Source organism: Phalacrocorax carbo, unplaced genomic scaffold (genome assembly GCF_963921805.1).
Source record: "Phalacrocorax carbo unplaced genomic scaffold, bPhaCar2.1 SCAFFOLD_84, whole genome shotgun sequence".
Lineage (NCBI taxonomy): Eukaryota > Metazoa > Chordata > Aves > Suliformes > Phalacrocoracidae > Phalacrocorax > Phalacrocorax carbo.
Genome location: NW_026990531.1, coordinates 135,761 through 141,679, shown reverse-complemented (window position 1 = coordinate 141,679; position 5,919 = coordinate 135,761). Strand labels below are relative to the sequence as shown.

Genomic DNA, 5,919 nt, shown 5'->3' with positions numbered 1-5,919 from the left:
GCCTAGGCTAAGAGGTTACAAGCATTGCCTAACAACTCACAAGAGGCTATGGGTTGGCTTCTGCCTGGAGCTTGCTTCTTCCCCACCAGAAGCTATTTATGGTTGGTTACATGGGAAGGGATGAATTGCAGCAAATAAATGGAGTGCGCTGACAACCCTGAGAGTCATCTTCCATGAGAAGGGGTTCTGATGGGGGATTAAACTACTTAGTTATCTGCGGCCTTATTTGCACGCCGGGCATGCCCTTATAGTACGATCTGCCCAAGGTCTTGGTCTTTTCTCATGGCAAAAGGACAGCAGAGAAGGGCAGTAACTGACCTTCATTGCCCTCAAGGCCAAATATACCCGAACTGGGGTTGATTTGGCCACACCACCTGTAGGAAACTCATCTGACAGCTACTGGCCTCTTTCCTGCTCTTTATCGTTCTGCCTATTTTTAAGTAAAAGAGGCAGAAACAAAGCAGAAATGTGTCAGCAAGTGGGAAGAGATCACTATTTGATCACACAATCAAGTCTAGCAAGATGTGTACACCAATAGCTTGATGGTAATCATTGTTTTAGTTTCAGCTCTCTTAAATTCTCTAAACAGATTTACCATAATATAAATATATGTATTTTGCATAACAAACATTATCATAACAGAAAAACTCTCTCTCAACTGGGTTTCTGCTCATTTCCTACCCATAACTCTCTAACTTTGGCCAACACACGACTGCTGAAAGGTGCCCTTGGATCCACATTTCCTGCATTAGCTGGTTTTGTTACTGTTGAGAATGGCTTTGGTCTTGCAGCTGTAAAGCACGAGGGAAAAACGATCAGCCTTGTGCAATCAAAGCGATGGTGAGTTGTGCGTTATGTTCCCCCCCTAAAAATTACCTTCTCTTGGTCCGGATGAAGGCAGATGGTAAGGCTTGGCTCTCTCTACAGCCAGCTGCCTCTGACCTCTAGGAAGGGTCTTGCCGTGCTGGGCTGAGAGAGAATTTCTGGCAACTGCTCTCTGTCTCCAGCGAGGAGCACGATCATTCTGGTGAACAAAAAGCGTAAAGCAAGAAGTTTCACCCTGTATATTTAGCCAAGTGGAAGGAAGACTAGAATAATAGCAGAACCTACAACTTTAAGTTAAAACCATGCCGGCACCCTGCAGAACCTCATTCTGACACGCTTGTCAGCACCCACAAGTTTCACGCGGCTGACAAAACAGCAGCCTTTCCCTTGTTTTTCCTGAAACGCCACTGCCCCAGGTGACTGAATCTCCAGGGCAGCGGCGGGTTACGTTGGACAAAAGGAAGTGAGGATTAAAATGAGGAAGAGAAAGCTACCTACACACCCCTTCCCCCGGGATGGAAGCTTTCAAATGCAGGACCTAAACCTTCCAGAACCACCCCACAAGTTTGCTTCCCTGGAGAACTATGGTTCCGGAAAGCAGCAAATGGATCACAGAACCACAACAGAAGTTCACATAACACAGAATTTGACCTGGCTACTTTGAGACTCAGAAGTTAGGTAAGAATTTCTGTCCTAAAAGTGGTAAAACAAAAGCTGTGGAATTGCAGACCTCACGCTATAACCTGAGGAAATAATAAAAAGAACAACCCATGATGCAAACGTTGCCTGTGGGTTGGCACCCAGAGTTGCGTGCGAGATACCAGCGATGACATACAACACACTCTTCATTCCACAGTGACCCAAACAACTTCCAATCTTCTGAACGCTACATAACGTACGTCGCTGAATATCTGAATGGTAAGAGTGGCTGACAGGAGATACTTATTTAATCCTCAGACACAAACAAACTGTTCGAAGTGGAGTCAACAACAGCCTGGAACACAGAATTTCCAACTGCACGGGGTAGCTTTGGAGTAGTGACACATTCTGTTCAACTTTTAGGTTCAGCTGTAACGTAAGGTGCAGAGGCTTATTGCAAGTATTTCAAAGAAGGGTGTGATAAAGAAAGCAGGATTCTTACTGAGCGCTGTTAAACCGGTCAGTAACCCCTGAGAGAAACTGGCACACTTGGCAGGACTTTTACGCTTACCATGAGATGAACGTTCATCGCCTGGTTCAGCTGTGGTGCTGCCATACAGTTGGCACGCTGCAGGTGCCGGGCTAAAAGAATCTCATGAATCCGTAAAAATTTCTCCAAACACTTCTATGAGAAATAACACATTTTAAAACATATCTGATGACCCTGCCTCTTCTCTTGGCAAAGAAGGGATTCAGATTTTCCTCTTGCCCACACTTACTTGTTCAGAGTCTGTGAAAGGCAGCCTCAGGAAGTCTCCCACTAGTCCCATCCCCCGACAGATGTCATACATGTCTTTTAATAGCTCTTCCTCCTTTAACTGAGCGGTGTCTTCCTGCAGCAGAGCCCAAGCCTCCGCCATGCACCTGTAGTTAATTTTTTGAGATGTAAAGGCGTATTAATAGTATAACTAAAAAGGTGCCCCACAGTTATTGTGCTCAGAGTTTAAAGGAAATTTAGGGGATTGTGATTTCTAGTGTTTGTTCTCCACCTTTCACAGTATTTCAATGCCAAAATGGTGGCATATATTTCTTTACCTATTGGACAACAGCACAGTGAGGAAAAGCCGCTCTTCACGACTGCTTGAGAACGGTGGCTTCATCACCTGCATGTTTCTGAGGGCTCGCCTGTGCTCTCCTTGGCACATGAGGGACCGAAGAATTCTCACGTGTTGCCACGACACAGGTTTGATTGTAGCTGGGTGAAAGAGCAGGGCCAGGGAGTTCTGCCGAAGGTGGAGATAAGGTTTACTAAGATCACAGAATCCCAGGTTGGAAAGGACCTCAGCGATCATCTAGCCCAACCTTTCTGGGAAGAGCCCAGTCTAGACAAGATGGCCCAGCACCCTGCCCAGACGACTCTTGACGGTGTAGGGCTGTGAAAGTTATCACTGCAGCCGGCTCAGAGATGTGCTCAGAGCATCACTGGATGTGCAAACCCAGAGATGCACATCTCATTATTGCAAGGTAATGAAAGACACCAGAGGAGTTTTAACTGTCGATCCGGACAAGGGAAGACAGAAGCTATTGCTTTAAGAGCTCGTAGGTGTAGGAACCTATTAGACACAGAGAGGGCAAAGTGCACAGGCAGATCATAGACTCGTAGAATCATTTAGGTTGGAAAAGGCCCCTAAGATCATCGAGCCCAACTGTAAACCTGATACTGCCAAGTCCACCACTAAACCCTGTCCCACAGCGCCACGTCTGCACATCTTTTAACTCCCTCCAGGGATGGTGACGCCACCACTTCCCTGGGCAGCCTGTTCCACTGCTTCGCAACCCATTCTGTGAAGAAATTTTTCCTAAGATCCCAACTAAACCTTGTGCTCTAGACCCTTCACCAGCTTCGCTGCCCTTCTTTGGACACACTCAGCACCTCAGTGTCTTTCTCGTAGTGAGGGGCCCAAAACTGAACACAGGATTCGAGGTGCAGCCTCCCCACCGCCCAGTAGGGGGGGACGATCACTGCCCTACTCCTGCTGGCCACACTATCTCTCATACAAGCCAGGATGCTGGTGGCCTTCCTGGCCACGCGGGCACACTGCCGGCTCATCCAGGTGGTTGGGGAAGGTATCAAACAGATCTGGCCCCAGGACCGAACCCCGGGGAACACCACTCCTGACCGGCCGCCAGATGGATGCAGGTGCAGGCATAGGTTGGAAGAGGGGAAAAAAGAAAGTTGAGGGAACATTCCTAAGCAATGGAGGGGATGATCCTACTGTTCAAAGATGAGAGCTGGAGGAATAAAATGACTGACAGGCGTTATAGAGGTGACCCCACCATACATCGCTACAGCATGTCAGCAAGCATTGAAGGGAAAAATAGGGTTTATTTTAACAAGTCCCACAGAACCTAAGCACCCAGTTTTTCCTTTGAAATAAGCCCAAGAAGTTAGTCTATACAGATATTGAAGACTTTCAGGCTGTGGGTATGGAACAGCATTCATTGCTTGGATGCCTAAACCATTTAGTTTAGAATCACCAAACACGGGCATCAGGAACAAACCTTCACCAACGCTGTCTTCTCTGTCAATGCAGTTGGGAAAGATTTCTACAGCCTGACAGCTGAGTAACTTGGCCTTGCTGCCCTGCCCTCTCAAGGGAAAGGCTCCACCCGTCAGATCCAAACTGTACTTTTCAACACAGGATGCCAAACGCTGCGGAAAAAATCACAGGTGAGAGAAAGGTCATTCTGAGAGAAAAGCAGACATTATACCTCAGTAGGAAAGAACGTCTATGTCTAATAGAACCTGCATATTGTACTGTATCTCTCCCAGGCACTTAATCTGATGGCAAAGAGAAACTACAGCTGACAAGCAAGAGAACTGAGTGTCAAACCGTAACGGGTAAGTTTGGTCGTAAAAGCTTTGCACATTTTCAGAACTGAGCATTTCCCTCGCATTACTGGTTCTAAATGTGTTTTGCAGAATTCCTTGCACCATCCCGATTTCTTCACAAACCTACTTATTTATCTAGAAAGAGAGATCTGAAATAATGCAATACATAGGCATGCAAAGCGCTTTGTTCCATGACTTGATCACAGAACTGATGAAGTTAGAGGAGTCGTGGCCTTCCAGCAGCCAAAGCTCTCTTGCGAGGCATTATCTATAGGCACACACCACTAGAGTGAATGCCCATCCCTCGGGAGTAGCCATGAGAACTTCTTACTGAGTCACAGCCTTCTCTCAAACCACGTCAGCTCCTGCCAGCTCCTCCTCTCACCTCCTCAGGGACTGATGGGTGAAATATGCCTCCCTTCCTTCACCAAGTGCAGCCAACAGCAAAACAACACGGCAGACATGGCATGCACGTGGGCAAGGCGTTTAGGGGCACGAATTACTACAGAGTCAGCAAACTAATCTGAGACCTACAGAAACTCCAGCAGGATTGTGTGGAACCTCTGAGACCACCATTTGCTAAGCAAGCATTGACTGAAATACTGTCTTTCCAAATACAGCACTTGGTCAAATGATCTACCCTACAACACATGGGTGTGTGGATTGTGGACAAAGAGCAGCTCTACAATTAAAAACCAACCAAACAAAACCAAAAGCTAAGCAGCTAAAAATCTCCAAAAACCTACCAGAAAATAAAAAAATTGATTGTACCTCATTCTACCCAAGTTTCCTAAAGTTTCAGAGCTCTAGAAGGAACTGGCATGAGACAATCCATTCTCGTATGACCTGATATGTTACATTTAACTCACCTACTCTGAGAACAGGCAAGCTTTCTCTTAACCATTCTAGGAAATACTACTAATAAATATCAAGGCTGTAGAGCACAGATCCTCTCCTACCGCACCTCAACAGGAAAGACATGCTCTGAATTAAGATTACTTTCCCATCAAAAAGATTTTGCAAGGGTTTCAGGCGTAACACTGCATAAAATTATACATTCTAAAAACGCGTCTTCTATCTGTTAGATAACAGAGAGATAAGGCTAGTTCATCTCTATTTTAAACACAACCTCTTTGGAGCCACTTCTAAAAATTTACATTATACTTTTTTGACCAAATCAGACCACTCTTTACTGTATTTGCGTATTTTGCTGGCTTCAAGAGCAGAGTTCATAGGTAACGCAGCCAAAAAGTAGAAAGAGTTCTCTTTAGAGCTACTAAGTTTCAGGACCAGCACCGAAGAGACCCTGCAGGTGAGCGTCATGTGAAGTCCTGCTGACAGAGCTCAAAGGCAAAACAAGAATTTAAACCTGAAGACCGGAACAGAATAAAGCTGTACGCCCGTGTTTTAAGGAAGGGAGACAGACAGAACCTTATTCAACTCTGCAGTTTGGTTAAACAGAGCTACTCAAAGCCCTGTCTTCTCTTCCTACATGCCATTCACTTGGTGTTTAAATGAAGAATCATTTTATTTGTAAAAGCTGCTGCCTCTTCAGGAACTGA

At 45.8% G+C, this 5,919-nt stretch overlaps 1 long non-coding RNA gene across 1 annotated transcript; it reads right to left on the bottom strand.

The window, feature by feature from the left end:
• Positions 1-466: 466 nt before the first annotated feature.
• LOC135311427 (uncharacterized) lies at positions 467-2,134 on the bottom strand. The gene is made up of 3 exons (XR_010371062.1): positions 2,036-2,134; positions 877-1,024; positions 467-791 (listed from the first exon to the last, which is right to left on the bottom strand). It is a non-coding gene; the product is annotated as an uncharacterized LOC135311427 (long non-coding RNA).
• Positions 2,135-5,919: the final 3,785 nt, after the last annotated feature.